The sequence below is a fragment of the Cryptomeria japonica genome, chromosome 7 (genome assembly GCF_030272615.1).
Source record: "Cryptomeria japonica chromosome 7, Sugi_1.0, whole genome shotgun sequence".
In the NCBI taxonomy this organism is placed as follows: domain Eukaryota; kingdom Viridiplantae; phylum Streptophyta; class Pinopsida; order Cupressales; family Cupressaceae; genus Cryptomeria; species Cryptomeria japonica.
Genome location: NC_081411.1, coordinates 238114338 through 238141188, shown reverse-complemented (window position 1 = coordinate 238141188; position 26851 = coordinate 238114338). Strand labels below are relative to the sequence as shown.

The window sequence follows — 26851 nt, the reverse complement described above, 5'->3', positions numbered from 1 at the left end:
AAGAAGCAAAAGGTCAGAACCCTTACAAAAGTGAAGGAAGGCAGAATCTATGCTTTCCAAAAAGCAGATAATGAATAAAATATTCCACCTCCTCTTGGGCGAGCAGAACCTAAAAATCCACTTTTTAGGCCCTCAAACAGGTCTGAAATGGAACACACTTGAACCAAAGTCAAGCCAACCCATACTGCAACCATAAAAGCCACTAAATGCATCATAAATGACTCTGAAATATCCCTGACAAGCCTGCAAGCCTTCATTAATGCAACAAATATCTCTTAGACTTCACAATAAATGAAAGTAAATATCTGTTAAAGTGATTTTAAAATTCATTACTTAATTTAAACATTTGTTTAATTTTATTTTTATATTTAAAGTCAAAATTTATTAACATGAGAATAATAAGGTTATTTATTAAAGTGATTAAAATCACTTTCACAAGTAATTTTATTATTTTCATGTTAATAAATTTCATAATTGTAATAAGAAAAAAAATTCAATAAAGCGATTTATTAAAAAATCACTTTAATAAATACTTTTATCACTTTTATGAAATTGTTTTGACTTTAAATGTAAATATTAAATAAAACAAAGATATTAAGTGGTGAACTTTAAAACATTTTAATCAAAATTTATCTTATTCAAAAACCCATGCTTTATCTCCATTAAAAAAAACGACAAGGGGAGGAAAATAAAGAAAAACAACCCCCTTACATTTTCACGTGGCATGAGAAAAGGCAAATAAAATGAAACAAGGCAAAAAAAAAAAAAATGCCTTAAGGCATCGATGAAGATATAGGGAAAATAAAACCCTAAAGTCTTCATTTCATCTTCTTCGATATTTTTCTTCCTTGCTGCAAAACTTTGGGCGCCGCCATGGGGTTTGCTATAGGCTCGAACTGCTACCTTTTGATGATCCAGGGCACGTTTTGGACTGAACGTGGATAGATTTTCTGCCATTATCTGCACGTCCTTTCACCATTAGTGAAAACTGGGCATATTTTCGTTGGTTCTCTGGCTGTTGGGCGCGATTTTCTACCAAATGTCTGGCCGCCATGGATGATTTTCTGCACATTCCTTGCACTTAGAGAAAACTGGGCGCGATTACTGGGTTCTCTTGGATATTGGGGTACCGCCATTGATATTCTAAGGGTGAAAGGCATGACTTTTCTGCATTTACTGAGGGTTATTGGATGAATCTTTCTGAAACCAGAACTCCATTGTTGGCTGCTTCAGGTACACAATCTTCTCTATGCATGATAATCTTGCTTAGAACAATAGTGACTAGAAAAAAGTGAAAAAATACCACAAACCCTTCCTATGAAGCTTTTCCAAATCTCTATTATGCTGCGTATTAAAAGATGCATCTTCTTGTTGGCTGTAGCTGCATATGAATCTTGGTTTGTAACTGAAAATTGGTTGATTTCTAAAAGTTGATTCTCAGAAAAAAAACTTCATGACTGAAAATATTTCGATTTTCAGGGTATAGTTCCTTTAAAAGGCTGATTTTATGAAAGAAATTTCCATAAAAGGTTGATTAATATTTAAGACCTTCCTGCACAAAAAAAATCTTTCTGAAAAACCCCCATTGGAACCATATAAAAGAACCTGGCCTTCATTTTCATACTGCTGCAAAATATAGTTAATAATCTTGGACTGCTGCTGCAAGTTCGCTAGTGATGTTCTTTATCCGAAAAATAACTATATCATAACCTCCTAGTGACCGCTCTTGTCTCATATCTTTCTATTTGTCGTTATAGTGAACATTTGATGAATGCAATCTGCTGCTCCTTCAATACTATGAGGCTTTGACTCCATTTTCATATTCTCTATGCTTGAAATGTCTGAACTTGATTGGGGTTTGCTCTATACATTAGATATGGACGTCACGGCTGTTCATGACAATGGTGCACATTACTCCTTAATTCTGGTTTAAAGACCAACAGTTGTATGGACTGAAATATATATCACTGTCATTACCCTAGAAAGGACTCTAGCCACCCTTACTATGATCATGACTGCCTTTTGATGTTACTATGCTATCTCCTTATATGACAGCTACTTTTGCAAAATGATCACGGTGATTGTATCTTTGATTATATACATCCCTTCTATAAATGTGTTCAATTGTATCATGCATTGTGCTACGAAGTTGTCTTCATCATGATTTTTTGAAAATGAATCGTATTCCTTCATATTTGCTGCCCATTGTATACCCCTGCATTACCATATTCTCCACTAAGCATGAATGGTGACTAAAGTGACCTTAAGCTTATATGACTGTTAAAACCATGTTTGAGCTGTCTTCCTTTGTTCATTTGCTATCCTGAAGCACGTTGGGCTCAGCCCTTGTGGAAGCCCATTGACCCCACGTGTTATGCATGGAAAGACACTTATATCTACACATGAAACAAACACATTAGATAGGAAAAAAGGCATATGATAAGTGTGTTTGATAATTATTACTTTCTGGACATCTGTGACAAACTAGCTGCCATGATGCATGTGAAGATCAGATTGTATAATTATAGATGCGTACATAAGTAGTGTTTGATGACCCAACATTGCTCTAACAACCACCTCTCTTTCAGGTGCAGGCATGCGGAGCAGCAATGGAGCGATAACTGGATGCAAGGCAAGCGGGGAGACTAAAGACGATGCAGGGCAGCTCAAGCCGGACTCGTCATTGAGGCAATGACGAGTTACCCCTCATTACTTGTGCATTTTATTTTCATAGCACCTATAAATGTATCATGTGTTTTTCATGTGCATTATAGCAGTTAGTTTCACGGCTTGTGTGAGACATGCATTCTATCATTTTAATAAAGATTACATTCTTTCCAAAAGACTTGCCTAATCTTTCTATGCTTCGTACATTTAAATCAATGAAATGCTTTCTTTGCAATCTTTGCTTTCTGCAATCTTTTGAGGTTATTTCATTTGTACTTGAATGCAACATAGAGAGGCTATGAAATATACGACTTGCTCAAAAACTTAGTGGCTCTACCTGATTAAGCCTGTAGATGAAAATCTGGTAACAGGAACTTCTAGAGATCACATGATATATGCCTACTTGGACATCAAATTTTCTAGTCCATCCTTTAGCACAGAGTCTACCTCTCACTCATGCCTTTACAAAGGGTATACCTCTCTTTCTATCTTGGAGTGTTAATGTAACTGTTTTCAAATCCACTTCTAATGTTAGCAACCTAGTCTCCAACTACCATTAGTGATGACCCTAATCCACCACCTTCTAGTGCACAAACTTTGCCTCTTTGGACCCAAATTACTCTTGAGGTGGTTGGACCTTTGATTGCTGATCCTATAGATTCTCACCGCACTCATTCACAAATTGCAGGAGTTAGTCTTTTGAGTCATGTGCTTTCAGATGATCCTCAAAAGTTTTTATATGCCATAGATATTCTAGAGTGTGATAGTGTTATGGCAAAAGAGTATTCTTCTCTGATTAATAATCAGAAATGAGATCATGCACCTTTTGTCAAAATAATAAAGTTTAGTGCAAGGGGTGTACAAACCAAATACGTAGAACATGGTCCATTGTCATGTATAAGGCATGTGTTATGGCTAAGGGGTTTTCATAACTTGAAGACATTGGTTATTGCTCTTGTTGCCAAGATGGATTTTATTCCTCATGTACTTTCTCTTGTTCCATCATAGAGATTGTTAGTTTACCAAATGGATATGAATAGTGCTTTCTTGCATGGTGATCTTCATAACGAGATCTATATGGAGTGGCCTCCAAATTCTGTGTAGGACACTTCACTTTCTTGCAAACTTCATAATTCATTGTATGGTCTCAAACAAGCCCCTCATAATTGGTATGAAAATATGGATAGCTTCTTGATTTCTTCTAGTTCATCTAATTGTCATTCCAATCAAACAATTTACACTTAGAGACTTGTTTTGTATGTGGATGATTTGATTCTCATTGTTAGTTCCACCTCCATGATATAGTGTGTCCACAGAGCATCAATGGAGTAGTTTGATATGATCTCAAACTTCTAAATTTCTTCGTTGGTCTTTAGATTCTTCAATATTTTGAGGGAATTTCCATTTTTTAGTAGAAGTATGCTCTTTCTTTTCTTCAAAGATTTGGTATGGTTGATTGCAAACCTACCCCCACTCCATTTCAATAATGTGTCACATCATCTACTAGCTCTACTTCACCCAAAGTTGATGCAACATTGTACAAGTAGCAGGTTGACAATCTTTTGCACTTGTCATAGAGTCATCTTGATGTTTCCTTTCTAGTTGGTGTTGTCTTCCATTTCTCTGAACATCCTCGTGAGTGTCATTTGAAGGCAGCCAAACATATCTTGAGGTATACCTAGTGCTCTTCACATTCTAGCATCCACTACACATCAAAAGCTTCTCAAATTGTGTTTTTCATTGACTCGGATTGAACTAGTGATGTTGATGATCAAAAGTTTACTTCTAGTTTTATCTATTGTCTTGGTTCTCATCTGATTGCATAGTCTTGCATGGATAAAACAATTATTGCATTATCATCTATAAAGGTTAAATGTCGAGGTGCAATTTGCTAGCTAGGAGGTTCTTTGGCTTCACTAGTTGATAATAAATTTCGGTTTTCCTACTAATCACTCCACTAATGTTTAGTGTGATAATCAAAGTGCCATTCCACATAACCCAATGGAGCATTAGCAAAATAAGCATACTGAGATCCACATGCACTTCATGGAATAGTTCATCCAAGATGTGTTCTTAAGTTGAAGTAATTGCTTTTTGAGAAACCACCTCATTATCTTTACTTGAAATCAATTCTTAGGGTGAAGAAAGTTCTTCCTGGGGGGTCATCCTGAGTCCTTCCTTCACTTGTACATGTTTCTTTCAATGTTTTCTCTCATTATGCCCCCCATGGGCTTTTCTCCTTTTCTCCACTAGTGGTAGATTTTTTTTATGGGAACCTCATTAGGCCTTGTTTACAAGAGCCATATTTGAGTCTTTTTGCTCTTTTATTTTTCCTCCCTAAGCTGCACTTGGGGAGGTGTTGGTGCAAACGAGGTGCATTACCTAACTAGTTTCACTTCTAGGTTCTATTTACGCCTTGTTAGTTTACTTAGGGCATTTAACTTTGTGCCTCAAGTCATCAAGTCATGCTACTTGTCATAATCTCGTGTTCTGTAATGTCCCCTTCTCGATGATGTGCTTTCAGTGGTCCATTGGCCTATTCCTGAGACCCGTAGGCTATGTGGAATGAAGAATTAGGGTTTCAAACATTGGTGAAGCGAGAACTTACTATTTTTAGTAAGTTAGGGGTTGGTTATTTGGATGATGTTGTCTTACTGAGTTTTCCATGCTCTGTCATTGGGTGCGAAGATCATGCTTTTTGGAGTAGTAATTCATGACTTACTATTTTTAGTAAGTGGCAGTATAGAGCATTTCTATTTTTAGCAGTGGACAGGGTCCCGATCCTGCAGCAGTTTTATGGTCTTCTTTACTCCGCTTCATCCTGGTTTTGGTTAATGATCAGTATGGGCGTCATAAGTAATTTAATTAAATATTATTTCCTTGTCAAAGGTTTAATATTTAAATATTTGCATTTACTGATTAAATATTTTAAGGATGACTTACGGAAAAATAATTAATTAATATCCATGTGCTATTTTCCCAAGTCAAAAGGTGTATTTTTGGTGGCGAATGGGGAGGATAAAATATCTCTTGTTTTATGTTTTTTATATTGCAAAAAACGCCACCATAAGGCAAAGTTCGAACTTGCCTAGGAAGAGGAAAGTGGGCACCATGTTGGAGGAGACATGAAACGAAATGAAAGGGAGTTTGAGTTGAGTTTGGGCGCCATTTGCATTTGCATTTGGGAAGGTGTGAAGTTATAAATATGAGCCTTGGGCTCTCATTTTGGGGATCTTGAAAATTTGCATCGTTATGCTATCGGATTGGCGTATGAACTTTTGAAGCTTCGAAGTGCAGCTCCCTAGTGTTTCCAATTTCGTACTTGAGATATAGTACCTAGATGTGTGTTGTAATCTATGATATTTTCATTGCATATTTCAATGTTTTTGGAGTTTGGAGTGATTTCTAGAGTTGCTGGTTTCCCTATGGCTGAAGCAAGTTTTTGATCATACCTCTCTGCCTGAGCGACTGATCATTCTGGGTACTGGTTCAATCTTCCTTCTTGTTGTTGGCGATACATCCTGTAAGTTTGTAGCACTTTTCTCTGAGTTTTGAATTTAATAATGCAAATCGAAATATCCTAGCTAGACGTGGGTTTTAGAGAGTGCATTGGGATACGTGCAAGGTATTTTGAAGTGTTCTTGTATCTCCCTTTTGGTTTGTCTTAGTTGTTGCTTGTCTAGTATTGGTTTGGGAGTGATTTGGAATGAATTGAGAGAGTTTTAAGTGAGATATGAACAATTTAGTGAGTTTATGGGTTGTTGGTTATGCATTTCCAGTCTACTGTTTTTGGTGTTGAATTAGTTTGATGATCAATATCTCTTATGTTCAGCAATATACTTCTACTCTCACTTTCCTCTTTATTGTAAGGTTAAGTAGTAGTACTACTAACCCATTCTGGATTGTAATCTTCATATACTGCTGAAAAGTGGAAGAGGCTGGCTTGTCGCCTATATCTGATAATTTGTAATTCAATCCTCCCACTGCATAAGCAGTTGAGTGATATTGGTTGTAACGATCATCCCGCTACATAAACGGTTGAGTTGAGTAATTTGTAATTCAGTCCTCCTGCTGAAATATTGCGGTAGAGTGATTTGTGTTTGCAGTATAGTTCTCTTGGCCGGTTCACCACCAAGTTCCTTGCTTTCCCGCTGGATAAGCGGAAGGGGTTGGCTTGTGGCCCAGGATTGTACTTGCTTAATCATTTCCAGCAGATTAGTGAGCTAACAAACCCCTTATCACTATATGCTCTCACCTTCCCACATTGGGCACTTGGTGATCAGAAAGTGGAAGGGTTGCAATTTCAGCAAGCATTGAGATTATATTTTCTAACCTTAATGGGTTATGTGTTTGTTTGTAATTCTTATTGCACTAAAAAAAATATATATATCTGGGATATTACATGTTCCCATATGTCTCACCCTTGCTTATATATACACGGGTTCTCTATGTAAATTTGATTCCATTGCATTGTATACTATTGTTGAGTATTACCATTATAGCATTTCCATTGCTTCACAACTATGCGGAAGGTTATTTTAGTGTTGTCAATGATTCTTGCTCATATAAGTTGTTTTGGTGACTTCAACAAGCCCTGAATGTCACATCCATCCTACCCCATTCATATGAGTTCATATTGTTGTCCCAACGAGTCATCAACATTTCACATGTGACCCACTTATTGTCTACCTCCACCATCTATCAATGCACTACTAAGTTGTTACTAATGCACTACTAAGTTGTTACTAGTTACACGTGGAAATCATAGAGATCTTAAAAGAAAACAAAAGAATTCACTTCCTATCCAAGCGATAAATTATCTTTGAGGATCTTCTTGAAAAGAAATCAAGCATTCTCAACTAATCTAGAACTTACGCAGATCATCCACATGGCTTATAGAAATTTTTAGTGTTCCATGGGAACATGCCCCCTAGCATGCCCAACCCCAAAAAGATAGATTCGTCATGAAGATGGGGACTAAACATTACCATTACAACCCTCCCTAACCATTGCCTACTGCAAGGACATCCCAAGGGCATCCCTGGCTCTAGGGGACATTAGGGGAACTTCTTGACATCCTAGGATGGCTAGGGGTCACTTTGGCATTCCTAAACTATCTCAAGGATGTCAAGAAGTCCGAACATTAAACAAAAAAGTTTCTCTATGTCATGATAATGATTTTGACTTGTGTTAAACATTTGCACAAATAAACATGTACAAATGGATTACGTTATAAAACAATTGAAAAAAAATTGGGCAAAGTGTGATTAATTAGGAATCACTATTGTTCGTGGTATTTTATCTCAATAAAAGTCATTTTTTCAATGAATTGTTGTCCACGATTTTTGACTGTTTTTATTGTTAGTGTGAAAAGAGTTATTATCAAACTAGTTAGCTTTTAGCCTATCTAGGAGAGTCTTGTTCACAATACACTTAAGCTCCCCTAGGAGACATCTAACCTTTTTGTCTCACCTTATGAGGACTCACCAAGTGTTCCAACACTTGTTCATAGAGTCCTACATGTGTTACCTTCTTGGAAAGCTAGTCAGAGTTTCACTCCTACCTTATAAGCAAGGCCCTTTTGTACATTTTACAAGTTGCTTGTTGCTTATAATTCTCATTTTGCATATTCCTCATCTGTGGAAGTATTTTGGATCTTGCAAGTGATCTTGCTTGCTCCAACATGGTATCAAAGTCAACATGCAAATCCCTTCCCAAATTGGTTTGATGTTTAAAGGGTTGTTGGCATCAACATTCAAGCAGTGTATTCTGGAGCCGAACGAACACATACATTGCACTCAAAGGAGCCAAGAAACAAAGATTCATATATAACACGTGTATTTTCAAAGAAAATAAAATTTCTGAATTTTTGAGAGGCCATACAGAAATTTGTACCATTTGTACAGATCCATATGATAGTATGGTTGTCATACAGTCTGCAATATTGGGTTTTGTGATATCGTACCATCTACTACCTCAATCCATGTTCAGAAAATACCCTAAGCAGGAGCACCGCTCAAGATTTTAAGAAAAAAATGTTTTTGTGCAGGTACAGCCTATGCAAGTCTGATACTTGTAGGCCACTACCATCACTAGAAGAAAAATTTTGAGAATGTGTCATGTCCCAATTTTGAAATAGCAATAATAATAAATAATAATAGACATAAATTAATAAAAATATAATATAATATAATTAGAATGTAATTAAGTTAATGAATGATCAAAAGGCATGGAATGAAGAGTTGTGACTCTCTCAAACATGAGATATAAGAGGGAGAAGAGATCATTTGAAAAGGGATAAGGAGGGAAGAAATGAATAAAGCATGGGAATCAAGGATTAATGGAGGAAGAAAGGAATGGGAAGTAGATAAGATTACGTCTCTTTCAAAGGGCAAGAATTATGAAGGGTTGTACTATTTTGAAGGGTATTAATTGTGAAAGGTTGTGTCTCTTGCCAAGGGGCAGGCATGATGAAGAGATGTGACCTCTCCCTCACATGGGAAGGTATAAAGGGAAGAAGTTTAATTTGAGGAAGAGAGGGAAGGGAGATCAATTTGGAGAATAATATATTATTCTCAAAAGCAGCAAAGGAAAGTGGTGAGTTATTATGAAAGGTGGTGACTCTTCCACCAATAAAGTATAAAGGAGAGATCATTTAAAGGAAGGGCAGAAAGAAAGAGAGAATAAAATATGTAAGGCACTAAAAGAAGATTTAGGAGCAGACCAAAGCGGGGAAGGAAATCAGATTGAATATTAATAATTAAACATGCAACAGTTCAAATATACTTGTGGGTTTGGGTATGAGTTCTGTATGCACAGCACGATGAATATTATCTTCTCATTGATGATTAATAGTATGCTATTGTTTATAGCTGTTTATAATGTATATGACTGTTTATAATATAATATCAGACTGTTTATAACTGTATGTCTATGACTGCTTATGATTCATTATATATCCTGCTTGATTGTTATATTCAGCCATGATAGGGGAAATGAGGGATTACAAGGAGGGGTACGTCAATGGGGTACTCTTCTAGGTATGCCATCTCATGGTGGTGACCGAATGGTCCCATGACGCCAAGGGGGTACAAGGGGTACTGCCTTTGGGCTTTAGAAGAGATGGGCTTCTGGGGCACCCTGTTGTGAATACGCCTCATCTTTCTATTATGGTATATTAATACACCATGAAGTCCAATCATAGGAAGTGAGAGATGGATGGCAAGATGAAGTGGGAATGGGTATAGGACACCTCACTAGGTACACTACCTCATATGGATGGCACAGGCCACATGAGGCCAAGAGGGATGGTATATCCGCTCTTGGGCCTAGGGTAGAGGATCTCTAGGACACTCTACCAAGTCACCTTATTCTAGCTTCCCTACTGTTGAATTTCCCCAATAAATTAGAAATATCATATGATTAAGTTAATGTTCCTAACCCGAGTAGGATTTTAGGGCAAAAAAATAGGGCATTTAAAAAGGGGACATTACAATATGTCATCAGTTCACCATTTTCCATCGCTCATACCATTCTCGTCAAATAGTGCAATATTCTATCAACCAAAGGAATATTCTGATGCTCGATGTCTACTAATGTCAGCATGATGTCATCAGTCTCTCCCCCAACTCAACCCCCTTCACCATTGGCCTATTTGATTTTTGGCTCAACTTCAAGAGCCTCATTTTCAGCCATACAGACACATTTTCTGGTGAAGTTTCTTTGATTCTATGTTTTTTCATGCTCTATCCAATGGTGCGATTTATTGTTAAATCGATGTACAGATTTATCTAAAATCAATGACTCTCAAAGGACACCTTGCCTAGCTCCCATTTTTTGGAAATTCAAAGGACTCATTTAGCCTCATAAAGACTCTTTTTTGGGTGTCATTTTTTTTAACCTATTTAATTTTTTGAGCACTACATAGTGGTGCAGTCTATTTTTATTGTTTGTATATCGAAATTGTAATTTATGAATGTCTCTTTTGAGGATTTGTACATCGCTTTGTGGAAACTATAAATGCATTAAAATAAAGTGTCATATTATTAAAAAATCTTGGGGGGGGTCACATTCTGAATAGTGGGGGGATCACATTCTAGATAGTGGGGGTTTCAATTTTATGTTTTTGTCATTTATGTGAGGTTTGGAAGGCATGCTTGATCTATATCTTCATTGTCCACTTCATGACAAATTGTAATTGTAAGAACTCAAGCAACAAAATGTTTGTAAATGCACTCATATAAAGTGCCAAAAACTGATTTTGTGTTCTTTGGTGGGAATTTTGCACATCTAATGTGCCTCTTTTGTACTTGCACTAAGTTATGAAGTGTCATGGGGTGTTGTGTAGTGCCTTATCTTTTGCCATCACATCAACAAATCCTAGTGATTTTTTCCTCATGCATGTGTGAATTGGTTTTAGCACACCCTTTTCAGTTGCTTGTACGTTATATTAAACTTGATGTTGTTTCTATATTCCCTTACACAAATGTGCCACATTTCAATTAGTCTACCTATACCCCTCCCTACTTCTTCTTTAGCAGAGTTTACAGCTTTTACATACTAAAGAGTTATTTGTCTTCATGTTCCTATCTTCATAAGACATCTTTTAACGAGGTTTCATTGCTTCCTTTTCTCTCTTTTGGAGAGGAGTTTTGTTCCCATTGGGTTTTCTCCTTTTCTCTATTTTTGAGAGATCTTGATTTGTAAATGAGTGCCTTATTAGACCTTGTTGTTGGGGCTCATTTTTGCAATATTTAACTTTCTCCTTAAATATCACTTAAGGTGAGGGGGGGCGGGGTAGTTATTATCAAACTAGTTAGCTTTTAGACTATATAGGAAAGTCCTATTTCACACTACCTTAAACTCATTTGGGAGACATCTCACCTTTTGTCTCCTAATGTGGACTCACTGAGTGTCGCAACACTTGTCCATAGAGTCCTACATGGGTTGCATTCTTGGAGGGATGGTCAAAGTTTCACTCCTACCTTCCTACCTTTTCACCTCCTCATCCTTTCCTTTATATGAAAGGCTCTTTTGTATTTTACAAGTTGCATATTCTTTCTCATTTTACATATTGCTCATTTGTGGAAGTATTTTGGATCTTGCAAGTGATCTTGGCTGCTCCAACATTTACCATTTGATTGCAATTAAACTTCTTGACACATAGTTAAATCATTTTGATTGATTTTCAATATTTTTTCACTTCCCTATGTGATTTTCAATAGGGTCTTTCAATTACAACTTGTTATCTTTGAGAAAGGATTGCTGCTTCCACTCTTTCTTTGCTTTAAGGGATTTTTGAGTTGCTTGGTAGTGTCAATGCTATAGGGATGAAAGTAAAGTTCACAATATCAATGAAGGTCGATCCATTGATGGACAATAAATTGACTCATGGCATGTTTGATGGCTACCAATGTATCTAAGAGAAGTAGGCAACAGTTCATGACAATCATGTACGTCAGATTAAAACCACTTTTTTTCCATATGTGCTTGTATGTGGTGTACAAGTGGAGTCATTAAGCATTAAAAGAGACTAATTCTACATTTTTACACAATAGTCTGCAAATTGTCTAGTTTGTAAAAGTACAAAATGTCGGTGAAAAAGGCAGACACACGTTCACCCACTTGCACCTGCCTAATCAACAAGTGTAGAATATACATGGTCCCTGTAAAAAAACTCTAGATGCATTCAAAATGTAGGAAAAATGCAACTTTAACACTAAAAAAGCATTTTTTCCCCTTCTAAGAAACTATGAAAATGGCATGTGCCATGAAGATCCATGTAGTCTTAAAAACCTTCATTTGGGCTTGGTGGAAGGGGCTACACCCCTCAACCCCACCCTATACTATGACTTGGAATGTGGCAAGGGCACTACCCTCAAACCCCAGTAGACTCATTTGGTACTTTTTAAAACTATATTTTGCATAAAATTTATATTTTAACGAAATTTAAGTATATTTTTCAGTTGTGGAGTTTTCGCAAAATTGAAAACAATTTGGTCTACCAGGTCCAAGTCAAGTCCAAGTATGTGAATTACAGATTGACCGATTTAGTAGAGGCTTTGACCCTAGAGTTTCATCATCAAGACCTGAAGTCCTTCACAATAGCTCTCTTTGTAGCAGGAAGTCATTGACTACATCTGGATTCTGTTTTATACATAGTTTGTAGGTTGACTATGTACAAAATCAATAGTAACTAAAATTTTGAAAACTATCAATGTCTAGTTATTATGTATGCACTATGAAGCATGCATTATGCAATGAAAAATGTAAACAGAGATATGAACGAAAATGAGAAAACCTATATCTTGCAATTAATGAGCTAAAATCTCATTTTTTCGTTTGCTCCATATATCTCTATTCTATTAAAATGCCTTTAAATTTAAAAAACAATAGTTTTCCTCTTCCTTTCTTTTTGCAATTTTCTACATTTCTTGAAAATCCAACTTCGTCTTATTTTCTGAAAAAAAAATTATACTTTTGGTTTGCCAAATTTTCCCCCAAAATATTTTTGGGGCTGTGATTAAAACATCCTCTATTCTTTTGTTTTACTCAGATGCATACGAACTTATCTTAACATCGGGAAATTGGTGATCAAATATTTCTTAATTTGTACTTAACCAACATCTCCGGCTCAATAGAGAATAGAGGATGGGGTGAGTTTCTGCTAGCTGTTATATGGAGTCTCTAAAACCAAATAGGAAAAAAATACAAGGTTCAAGAAAGACAATATTCCTGTCTTCAATTGCAGCCCCCACAATTTAGGCTGGTCAGATTCCCTATCTTTTAACCGTTAATCCTCCAAAGATCGAAGATTTGATCAAAGTAAAGAGGATATGGTGTCAAATAAAACATGATGATAAAATTACCAAAAATGATGTGCACCATGATGATCCCTGTCAATTTGAAAGCCCTTTTTTGGGCTTTACCCCTCAACCCCACTGGAGGCTCTACTCCATCTAGAACCACCGCTCTAATTTTAAAAAGCAAAATATAAAATTCATTTTGAGCCCAATGTAAATGCAAAAAACGGGCCCAAAACAAATTTTATTGTACATACTATATACATATACTTGTATATCATATATGTATATACGCATATATGTATGTATATGCAAATTATATTTTTCCCACAGACTGCCATCACCAAATCTGGGTCCATGCTCCCCCTATCCCTCTAGTATGAAACTCCATGGAACACTAGAAAATTTGTATACTCGTAAGCTTGTAATGCAGCATTCTGATATGTAGCATGATTTTGGTGGACTAACTACTTAAGAAATTTATTTTTGTGGAAACTATTTGTAGTTGAATGTAGCCAAGTATTTCTTGAAGCATTCGATAAAATGTCCAGTGCCTTAGCTCAGGTCTTAAAATATTATTATATATGGATGTTCAATCTATGAGCAATGTTGAATTACTTGCCTTTTACATTGGGACTAACAGTGTTTATTTTAATTTTACTGCAGAAACTCTGTGTTTTGTGTTATGTGGTTAAATATTGCTCCAAAATCAACTAATTGGGTGCATCACCTCTTTTATTTTAATATAGAATCTCTTTTCACTGCAAGCATTAGAATAGGGAAGCCAGCCTAAATCTGGAGGTTGCTCTAAATTTCAACCACTCAAAGTAATTCACTGTTGTAGTATTGCTACGGACTCATTTAACAGATAATTTAACATGTGAACATGTCTGACTTGCTTATCCTATCCTCGAAGGGTTGGCTTGAGAAGAGGAGAAATAAAACGTAAAGAAATTTTCAAAACAACCATTGCAGCTGTAACAATGCAACCTATTTAAGTATCTTTTCCCTTAGTAAAACTAAATTCTGGTTGGATTTCTCCAATTCGATGAGGTGAAGATTGCTTGCATAAGATGAGATCTATAAGTTCATTGGAGATCAACTTCTACGCTTGGCCTCCAAACTTGACATAACAAAGGAATTGCTTCCTAAGGAGAGGTAGCTGATCTGGATGGCAGCTCAACTGAGGAGATTTAAAACAGTTTGCTCCAATGTACATCCACATAATCAAATCAACTAATGTTGTACCCTGCTTCATCTTGCACCAAGATTTTCTTGGAGATCATATAGTCAAAGGTTTAAGCCCTACTGCCAATATTCTAGGTGGAATTAACATCATTGCACCATGTGCCAAGACAGCACAGAGGTACAAAATTTAAGCAACGTGTGAGGTAACTGGGAAAGCATATCCCCTGTGGAGCTCCTGCAAGGGGGTATCACATACCAAATTAATGTCTCTCTTGGAAGTAATCTAAGATTCTAAAAAGATATTTTTAGCTTTTTACCTATATTAAATGCCTTGTTTCAACAACATTCCTCACGAGCCATTCTAGATGGGTTCCTTTTATGGATTATGCAGGTGGGAACTAGAAAAAATTGTTCTGATCTTCTCTCAAGCTTGATGTACAAGTTCAAAACTCATATTCCTTAGAAAGGAAAACTCAAATTACTCATCAAAGGACAAACTCAATCTTGGAAAGATCAAATATGTAGATAATAAAGTAAAATAAAAAATTGACAAAAGAATAAAAGACGAGCAACAATAAAAGTGAGATTTAGACTAAAAAAATTTCAGAATAAATCATGAACAGCAATCAGACCCCTTGTGGAAATATGAGGGAAAGGATGCAGAACTGTACTAAAAAGTAAAGAAAAGCTCTGTCATTGTCCCAGTATACAATCTTAAGAAATAAATACACAACATGAGATTCTAGGGACAAAGAGAGCTAAAATATTCAAATCATGAAAAGTTTTATGTTAACGAGCAGTAAAAGAGCACAGACAGCAAGGGATGCTAAGATGTAGAAAGTTAAAAAGAGACCAGAAAGTTAATCCCAAGCTAACCTAATAAAGAGAAATTCCTCACTTTTACATATCCATGTGAGTTTACCACTACTGCTTCTTTCCCTTCACATCCACAAAATAAGATGATGATGTTAACAAGGGGAAAATCATAACATACACCTTTCAGATCCTTCAAAGGTATTTATTCTAGACATTGCCACAAAACAAACAGTACTGAGTAAGCCATGAGTTACTCATATCCAATACGTATGCTCTGATCTCGTTTCATAAATCCACAAAAACAACACTGATAGACCTCCCTAAACTCCAACAGCACATATTTAGCTTACAGACCAAAACGGGTTTGCCACATGAAGCCTGCTAAATCATTACTTCCATTTTAAATTAGTCCACATGAATAGAATAAAACATGTATTATGTAATTAAGAAACCATTCTCCTAGGTTGGCCGGTCTATGAAGATGTTTTCTTATAGCCCAATTGAGGACTAGCTCACACCAACTCATATGCCACACCGGTAGATGAAAGATCACAAAGGAAGAGCTTGAAGAAAGGATGTATCTCTTCTGCACCTCAAGTGTTGTAGACACAGACACACAATACATTACGAAATGCACTCTTACAATGACATTCAAGCTAGCTAATTGTATAGTCTATAGGAGAACTTCATGCCTACTCACCCCACCACGAATAGGCTAAAATTTTAAAAAATGGAAAATTTTCGATCAAAAGTAACAGTAAGGGGATAAACCGGGGACTTAAACAGAAACTTAGCCTCCACAACCCCTTCATTTAGCAGATTTATTTCTCCAGGGATATCATGGAGGAAAAGATTATGTTGGTCCTGTACACATTATTAAAATCTCTTTATCTATATGTCTAGCTTAACAAGACTATAAACAAGACCATAGAGTTTGATTAAGGATCATGGAGTTTGATCCGAAATGTCAATAAAAAAACTCATAGAGTCAAAACCAGAAACTATGCCTTTAAAAACTATAAACATTCATTTTTTAAAAATTGTCATCTGTTCCATGATACACAACTTCATAATACTAATTATACATTATCTTAACAACTTCTCTCTTCAGTCAAGAACCCACTTAAAACCGCACTATTACCATTACCATCCTCCATTGATAGTCCTTAACTCAAACAAACACTCGCATGCGTACGAACACATACAGTATTGGCACTGATGTTAGGAGACAACCCAACTGTTTATAAAATTTAAAAACAGATAAACAAACTAGCACCTGGACAATACAAAACAGGATGGCCTTCACCCAAGTCTGTAAATTTATCATACAAGTTAGCTATAATGGAAATATCTTACCTTTTTTCACATTTTCATTTGCTTTCAGCTTCTGTATGAAAAGTAGATTTCCTTACAGAATAGCAACGCTCGATTTTAATTATCTTTTAGGTCTGCTAACAGAATATCGGCGCGTGATTTGTCATTCCTCTGCATTGGTGTCATACTTGCAGCTTTCAGTATCTCATACTACTGATTACACCATTCTGGGTGTTGACGGCTGTTTACTAATTCAGTCATAAGAACAAAATATCGCCTTATTAGGTGGGTAGTCCATGGATTTTTAAATTAGCTCTTGGCATAGAAGAATGTACCCTCATTGGAAATTGTCCAAAAAATTTAAGAAATATACCTTCCTTGGCAATGGTCCCATAAATTTAATAAAATATACTTTCCTTGGAAATTGTCAAACAGATTTAAGAAATATACTTTCCTTGGAAATTGTCCCAAAAATTAAAGTAGAGAATAGCCTAGAATTCACTGAACAATACATTCCTTGGAAAAAGAATGAATGTGATCATATGTTAATATTACTTTGATCTAAGAATGTGTGGGTATAAGGAAAATAATTTACATTTATGTTTTATTAATAAGTAGGGTGGGAGTGGAAATTTGTGTTTAATTTTATTTAAAAATTAAAATATGATACTGAAAATGATAAATTTCTAAAGTTAGATGAAGACTATTGTGACAAGAATTTTAAATAGATTTATTTAAAAGATTTGGATAAATATTTATGTTAGTTTTTGTAGTCTTTTATATTATTTTATTTATTAGAATATATAAATTTTTCAATTATTTTATTTTTATTTGAAGATTTATTTTTCAATTATTTTATTTTTATTTGAAGATTTATTTTTTAATTTTTTTTAAAATACATAAAATTAAATAAACTATTTCTTTCATATTATAACAAAGAATCTGAAATTAAAGAATTATTAAAAAAAATGTAATAAGAAAATGAATGCTTCTTAAAAGGGGAATAATAAAAATACAAAACAACAATTTATAAGCTGCTTTGGGCCGACTGCTATGATACGCTGCTAGTGGGATTTTCAAATTCAAATTGGGCGGGCTTCGCCTTGCGCCTAGCTTCTAGTGGTCCCCACCTGCTCTGCCAGATGCTAACTTGGCTGGCCACCTATTTCTGTGTCGTCAATGGGTTGGAGTGCCAACTTTTGATCATTAATAACAGCAAGGACCCTAATTATTACAATAAATGGAACCTTAGAACTCGCCATAATGACGATCTTTGCAAGTTGGCGGAGATCTCTAGAGGTGTCCCTTCGCATGCTTCCTAGATCTGGCGGACGTAGGCCTTGGGAAATAGCACCAAAAATCATTATTACACCTTGCACATTATTTTGGCTAATTACCGTTTGTTTTCTCTTAACTCCAGCTCTGGTTTTCCTCTCTGCATTTTTCCTTTCTGGCTTACGTTGTATCTCAACTTCACTCTAGAGGAAGCTAGCATGGGAGGGGATTTAGTCTGGGTTGAACGGGACATAATTGACGATTGTTTTCATAACGACCCATGTGTTTGGATGTATGCTAAGGAAGGAGGAATCATCGTGTTCATGGAAGCCATGAAGGGATTCGATGAAAACCTCTCAATGCAATTTTTCAACAGTTGGAAGGATAGGAGGGTGGTCATGGAGGACATTTCGTTTGAAATCAATGAAGAATTTATCGCCCAGGCTATGAGTCTAGGAGGAAATGGAAGAAAACTAGCAGGGTTGTGGACGAAAACAGCATGAACCGCATCTTCAAAAAGGGCGAGGAACCAACCAGAATGAGTGGGGACTTCAACAGGGAATGTTTACCCTACCTGTGGGATCAGGTTTGCAAAATCATAATGAAATACTTCACCCTCAAGGGAAGGTATGGTGTGTTCTACTATTATCACTTCCCGCTGCTAAACCACTTTCGCAACCATGAGACCATTTCTTTTCTTTTTTTTTCTGTTGCATGCTCTTGAGTCTACTGTCAAAGATGTTCGCAATTGTATGAGCCAAAAGGGTAAGTTTACCATCCTCCACCAGGGGCTGATGTTCAGGCTTTACAACTTTCATAAGGCTCTTTGCCCACCTAAACCTATCTCGGTTCAACCCAGCCCCTCCATTTTGGGTCCCCCTGAAGGCTCTAAAAAAGGCTCCAAGAAGTCTTCGAAAAAGCTAATGACTCCTTGTCAATCCCCTGACCAAGGCCCCCTGTCCCCTTAAAATTGGGCAAAAAAATAAATGCAACCCTTCTGCTACGAAACCCACCTCCAAGAAACCAGAAAGGAGCCCAAAATCCTCCTTGTTGAGTCTAAGGCTGAGGAGGGTATCACCTCATGCAAATCCCACATAAACAAATTCAGGATGAATCAAATGGTCGTGAGAAAGAATTATGTTGAAGATGATGAGGAGGATTATGAGAAAGCGGAGAGTGAGAAGGGGGAGGAGGATTTGGAGGCCACGGAGGGATTAGATTCCTCCAATTTAGGCACCAATGTCCCTGACTCGAAGACCATCAAGGAGGATACCAAGAACACCTCCCCTCGTTCCAACACTCCCCTGCCCCACACCTCGGAGGAGGATGGTAGACACTCTGACGACGAGAAGACTGTTGTTGATGAAGCGAAGAAGAAAGAGGCAGAGCAGTGTTCAGGTTGCAGGGTTATCTCTGAAGATCTTAATGGTGTTAAGAAAAAGATGGAGCACCTGGAGTCCTATGTCAACAAGATTGGAAAATTTGTTGTCAAAGTGATGCACTCGTATGCTACCTCTCTATGCTTGCTCCACCAAGATAAGGCAGATCCGGAAGGGCTGGGAAGCGACACCACTAAGGAACTGTTCCAGTTCTTGGCTAATGACTGGATAGGGCTCATGCTCTCTAAGCACACGGGTGTTGATAATTAGGTTGTATGGTTGGTTTCCTGCCTTCTTGCTTTAGTTTTTGTCGTTGGAACATTTGTTTCCATGGTAATATTGCTACTTTTAACCGTTGTTATAGTAATGGCATTATGATGGTTTACTACTGGTTATGGCGCTTGTTGGACAAGATTGGTGTCAATCTCGGGTTATCCAATAGCAACGGGCAGTTTTTGTTTTTTATTATTAGAGTAGGGATTGGCTAACTGTTGCGTGTCTTTGAACACAATATCATTGTAGATTACACCTCTAAGTATAATTTGATTAAGGATAAATTAGATAAAATGATTGAAATCTTTAAAATTTAAAATTATTTTAACTTATTTGTTGATTTGTATCTATAGAAATTATTTTTGCTCCCACAAATTTGAATTGTGTGGGAATAAATTAGTTATGAAAATGGATCTCACTCTAGACATTCTATAGTTATTAATAGAAAATAATTATGGCATTTGGATTTAGGATAAGAAAACAACAATCAAGATAAACAATTTTAAAACCTTGCCAAATAAGGATCTTCTCTTTATGTCAAACCCTTAAATCTAATTCAATGGTTTTAACAAATGTGAGGAAGATATCATGTAGTGAATGTATCAAGCATTCTCTTAAATAAGAGTAACTTGGAGGGAGTAACTTTGTGGGCTTGAATTTTTCATTTGTTTTGGTGGATGCTTTACAACCCTAACCCTAATCTACTACTAAAGTCAAAATCTAGTTCCTTTATTATTTATGATCGATCAACTTTGGAAAACTTGCTAAAAGTAGAAAAATCTTGGTTTCCAACCCCTTGAGCCCACTCTACATTAAAAACCATATCAATAAATATGAAGAAGAAAGCCACAAAATGTGGTGGACACAAAGAAGATAAAACAAAAGAAGGAAACATATTGCCCCACCACTTCTAACTATGTGAATGGTGAGGATATTATGGAAGCCAAACCTATTTTTATGTCTAACTAATTTCTCCTAGCAAATTCTCTAGCAAGCAAAAGCCCTACCATTTTTTACACCTCCACATCAACCACTCCAACACAACACTCATTAGCTATTGAACCACAAGACAAGAAGGTAAAGTTATTATTTTTAATTTTATTATAAAATCATTGATGTTATTTCAAAAGAAAAAGAAAAAACCATTGTCTTATTTTTATTAGAGGCATCCCGTCAAAACAAGATATTTGTAAATGGGCCTACAATAAATAGGAACTCAAGGGTTAAATTATTGAATCCTTCAGATTTTTAGTTAGATATTATGTGGCATGTATATATTTTGACCTCGACCACGCTTGTTTGTTACCCCAATATGATTTTTTTATTATCTACATAGTCAAACCTATTATGTATAGGCCTAGGACCTCAATTTTTATCTAAAAGGGATAACTAAATATAAATATCCCATGTGGAATGAATTTCCTTTTCTCAAGCTACCTTATTTTCTTTTCTTGCAAGATATTACAACTAAACTAGGCAAACTTTTTTATGGTGCAAATAAAACTATGATAAATAGGAAAGCCTACATTCTTAAGTCGCGACTTGCATTGAATTTGAGTAGCATATTAATTAGCTTTGAAATTGCATTTATTGTCATAGGAAAGGATACCTTATCCATGACTGCCCTTTCCAAAAACCCGAAACAACCTAGCGACTCTTAGATAACCCCTATACTATTACCTAAGCATTTAATAATGATCCCCAAAATCCTATTATGCTTGCTCACCCATCTCCTTAAATCCTACACAATGCCCTTCCAACTCCCAATCCTCATCCTTCCCTTTCTTCCTCATACTCTCACCACCAATTAGCCTTCCCTTTTGAAGTCAATTCATATAAGGATTCAATGTAATCTAGAGCCTAAAAGTGGAAGGAGGATATCCCCCTCCTTAGCAAGAGTTCATTTGATATAACCCTATCAGCTCAACCTAACAATCCTATAAAAAATCAATCCCAATATTCCTCCTAAGAGATTATGGGTGAAGATTCTTGTATGGATCGCCTTGATCAAGATCTAATTATGGGCTCTCAAAAAATATGCTCCATTCTATTGAAGAAAACCTCTTAGACTCTTCCCAATGAAGTGAAAAATTCAATCTTGGAACATGTGTTGTATATGACTATCACTGCTCATAAATTTTATATCAAACATTCAATCCAAGCTAATCAATTGATGGATTTGCACTTTGAGAAGTGAAATTTGTGTAGTTCATCTTGATGTTATCCTCAAATTCCATTTGGTTGACGACCTAATTCCTACATACCAACAATGTCGATAGTTGTGGTGGTGTAGTTTTGGGCCTTGCCCCTTGGATAATGAAACATATTATATCTTTTGGATTTGATCGTGAGAACCATAGTGTTTGGGACACTACTTTCATTTAAATGGCACATTTGTGGGCTTCTTGTTTATATGTGCTCCTAATTCTCCAGTTGGGAGAACCTTACTTTAGGAGTGGCTTCAAATTAGTTATCCCAATGTTGAGTGGGTGTTGGGGGTGATATTAAAATTGTTGAGAATCCTTCTAACTATAATTATGATATATTTTCTTTCTTTTCTCATTTTGAATTAAAATATACAATGTTATCCCGAAATTCTCTCAAAGTTCATAATCCCCTCTTAAGTAAACTCAATCTCTAGATACCTCTTTAGTTAACTTGGAACACTATTGGGTAGGAACATTAAGGAAGATTCAATTGAACACCTCTATATCTCATCCAATGGCTCTATTTTCCCTTCACATGGTGATCATCTAGATTTCCTAGGCCTTTTTAGCCACTCTTTCAAATCACCTTCCCATCCTTATCATTCTCCCCCTCTCGCGTTTCACCCCATTTATAATGATCTTTCTTACAATTTGAATGCCACCCATATCAAAAATCAAGATTGCATTGATGGCATCTTAGCTATTTGGAATGTTAAACTGAAACCATAATAGGATCTAGATGGATGAGTTGGTGGTAGAGAACTATTTCTAGGTTTCCTTCCCTCCTTCAAGATAATGGGAGCTACAAGAAAATATTATATACTTGAGAAATATGTCGTGAAGGTGAATTGGAACATGGATGTGTGATTTTATCCTATAATCCTCATACTAGTTCCTTATAATATGCTTCAAAAATATATTCTTATAAAGGAAAAGGTGCTCAAATTCATGCTCAAAATCAATGGATTAAGGATGAGGATCGTGGATCTAAATTATTCTTTCAATATATTCATCACAAATATAAAATGGAGTACATTTCTACAGTCATATTTGTTGATGATACCCTACAAAATAGTCATTCTAACATTATGAATTATTTCTATGAGCATTTCAAGAACCTTGTTACTAATGATCCAACTAATGGTCCATTCTTCTCCCAATCCCTGAGGAGGGTGTTGCTAGTTGTATCCCAAAAAAATAGACTTTGATTATAGTAGAATCCTTGTCCACCTTCTTTTCCTTATGGGAAATTGGTGAAGCCCTTTAATGTATGGCCTTCCAAAAAAATTCCAAGAATTGATAGGCTCCCAATTGAGTTTTATAGAGCTCTTTTTCCTCACATTTGAGAGGATATTTATAATGTTTATCTATAAGGAACTAAAAATAGATCATGCTAGGAAACATAATTAACTAGAGGCTAATCAATATTATCCCCAAAGAGAAAGATGAGGACACCATGAATCGATGATGACCTATAACCTCCTCACCACTTGATACAAAATATTATTGCTAAATTTGTGGTATGGAAAATTAAGAACATCTCTAAAGCAATTGCTCGTCTCTAGAAAATCATTTTCTTAGGAGGAAGATTTATCATTGATAACTTGGCTCTTTCTTTAGAAACAATTGAATAATCTCAACAATCTACCCAATATGATCTTATCATAAAGTTGTATTTTGATAAAGTCAATGACTACATTTTCCAGCCCTTCATTCTTAAAATATTAAAATGGCTTGGATTTTACCCCAAAATCTATAAGCAAATCAACATGTTTCTTATGGATGTGAATTCCAAATTGGTTGTTAATGTTGTGCTATCTCCCCAAATCCATCTACAAAAATATATTCAACAAGGTTCTCCCTTGCACCTTTCTTTTATGTTCTTTCTACTGATGATCTTGGATATATTTTTCAACATACTCTCTCCAATAAGCTTATTCATGGTATCTCACTTTCAAGCTAATCTATAAAACTTAACCCTCACTTTGTAGATGATAGAATGTTTTTCATTAAAAAAATAGTGAATAAAGTGACTCATACTCTTGAAATATATTGGATCTTCTTTGTGCTATTTTAGTCTCTAAGTTGGCCATGAATAAAATTGAATTCATAATGACACATTCCTACCAATGACAACTTCAGATTCCTAGTGAGTGGTGTGAGGTGAAGCATGCTACTATCAAGAGGTATCTTGGGATCCATTTTGGAATTGGAATCTCACTAAAAAAACATAGAAATGGTTCTTTTCTAAAATAAAATCTTGATTTTGACTAACAAATTTTTTTTTAATCTTAGGAGCTAGTAGAATTCAAGTTATCAACAAGATTCTCCTAGCCATCCATGATGTTTATATTTCTTCTCGATGGCTTCCCTACAAAGCTTGTTGTAACCAGCTAAATTTGTTAATTAGGAATTTCCTTTGGGATAAATAAGGAAATAAAAAAGGCTTTCTCATTATTTCATGGATTCATTACATTCAACTATACGATAAAGGGGGATTGGGAATTAGAGACCCTTATACCCAAGGCATTTGTCTTACTACGAAAAGAATTGTGAGGGTCACATATGGTGATGCTCCTTGGAAACATTTGGCTCGTCATCATATTCAAATTATTACTATAGGACAGTCCTAAAAATTGGTCAACTAGAAGAGTAAGTTGCCTCTCAATCCCTATTTCACAACTCATAGTTTTATAACTTCATTTAGATGGATTAGTAAGATGTACTTCAAAAAAATTATTGAGAACTGATCAAACCTTGAGTCATGGATTGTGTTTTTCCTCTTATGTTTTTTGAATCGTTGATCCAATGAGACAATGTTCCTCTAGCTAATATCAAGATCCTCAAAGGTATAAATATCTTTAGAAAAGACATTCAAGTTTTTTTGTTACTTGCAGGATTCCCTTACCTTCAACTGTAAATCATGGCACTAAATTAAGTCACAATTTGGTATTTCCCATGCATATAATATATCAATCCAAAAAATACAATAATAATTTAATCATAAAATTTCTATTCTCCTATCCACCCCTTGTGATGATAACTTCCTCAAAGATTGTTATTGGCCCAACAATAAAAAATTTCGAGTCTTCACGCCCTCAAAATTATTTAAACAACTACTTCCTTCAATATCCTTAGTGCCCCGTCTTAACCTCAAATGACATTGTAAGTTCAACAAATCTAGATGGAGAAAAAAAATCTCTCTTATTTGGAAATCCAATGTTGAGGCTCAAGACCAATTGGTTACTTGGAAAGCCCAACATGTTAAAATTTGTATTCGTGACTAAATTTCCTTTATCTCTCCCTCACCTTACTATCTCTTTTGTGACAAATAGGAGTCTACCAAGGTTGCCTTTTGGTTCTTCTCCCATGTCTAGTACCTATACAACTTCCTCTTCTTCACTTTCCCTACTCTTTTTCCTCTAGCTTGGTCTTGGAGAGAAGCCCTTTTGGCCTTTCCCCATGCCATAATATTATAACCCAAACATTTAGACACATCATTCTTAATTATGTATATGAATTTATCCCCCTTATCCGTATTCTACAGTCTTCTCTCTAGACTCATATTGGGCTCCAAAAAAACTTTAGTTGATATGCAGGCTCAATTGAATTATTTTGAGGTCAAAGCCAAAACTCATGATAACCAAACAAACAGTTAATGGAGTTGAACATTTAAGGCTCTTTTTCTTTGCTTTGAAAGTTTCCTAGTTTGGATCTAAAGATTCCTCTTATGTAGATTCGCACTCTAATACTTTCATTGGCCGAATTGATTGCCTACATTAGTGAGATGAGATTGGTGGATATTTAGCTCAAAGGTCTTTCATGGTCAACTCTTCTATCTACAAGTTATATACTTGACACGAAGATCAAGTAATTACCTTTTATTCTTAGTGTTGAAGCAATTCTTGTTGTATTGCAATATTTCTTGATTGGCATATGTTGTAGTTTGTTATCTTGTTGTTCTCTTACCATCTTCAACATTTTATATTGGGTTCTTATTATTAGACAACAATATTTATTTCATTAGTTATATTTTTTCTTTAATGTAGAACTATTCTTCTTTTTTCAATAAAAAATAGTAATTTGGAACTTAGAATGTAAAAACAAGAAATGCAAAAGAGTGATGTAAAGATTAAGAACTTAGTTTTTGAATTTGTGGAAAATGAGATAATGCAATTAAAATGTGTTTATGTAGATTGATATTATGACAAAGACAATTAATTCTAGAAGATGCGACTCTAATTATAAATAACTCTTTAAGAAATGAATGAATATAAATATTAATATTAAATGATGAAAAATGTATGATGGATAATGACTTAGGATTATGTTCTTTTATTCTCAAATTACATATACTAATTTGAAAAGTTCAACATAAGAATGATCTCATAATAATTAGTAAGAAAAAAAATTAATATATTTACATTAATTTATGTCTAATTTAAAAAAAAAAAAAAGACGTTTAAACATATATGCTTTGCAAATTATTGTTAGATTAACATTTTTTGGATAATATTGACAAACGGGGAGATGTTGGAGGAGGAGAAGAAATGGTCATGGAAGGGGTAGCTAGTGCACAGGAACCACAAAGTCAATAATGATGTGAATCTTGTTGTTGTTTTCTAAAATGTAACTCTAGATCCAAAGGTCATACACATTAGAGACCTAAAAAATCAATAATGATGTGAATCTTGTTGTTGTTTGAAATGTAACTCTAGATTCAAATGTCATATATCTTAGAGATTTGAAAAATATTTCTCAACCATGTGGCTTATGTGGCTTTTAGGAGGTGTTGAGCTATGGTTGGGGGCATGCAATTGTTACGATTCCCAAAGATACCGAGAGGGGGGGTGAATCAACATCTAACCAATTTACAAATTTTCTAACCTTACTAAGTAATTTGCATTCCAAAACAATGTACTGGTAAACA

General features: G+C 35.5%; 1 protein-coding gene across 1 annotated transcript in view; it reads right to left on the bottom strand.

The window, feature by feature from the left end:
• Positions 1-17230, bottom strand: part of LOC131028310 (probable 1-acyl-sn-glycerol-3-phosphate acyltransferase 4) — a 47811-nt gene extending 30581 nt beyond the window's left edge. Inside the window, exon 1 of the mRNA XM_057958563.2 lies at positions 16830-17230. The gene's annotated coding sequence lies outside the window, so the exon portion shown is untranslated. The remainder of the gene's footprint in view (positions 1-16829) is intronic.
• Between the last annotated feature and the right edge of the window lie 9621 nt (positions 17231-26851).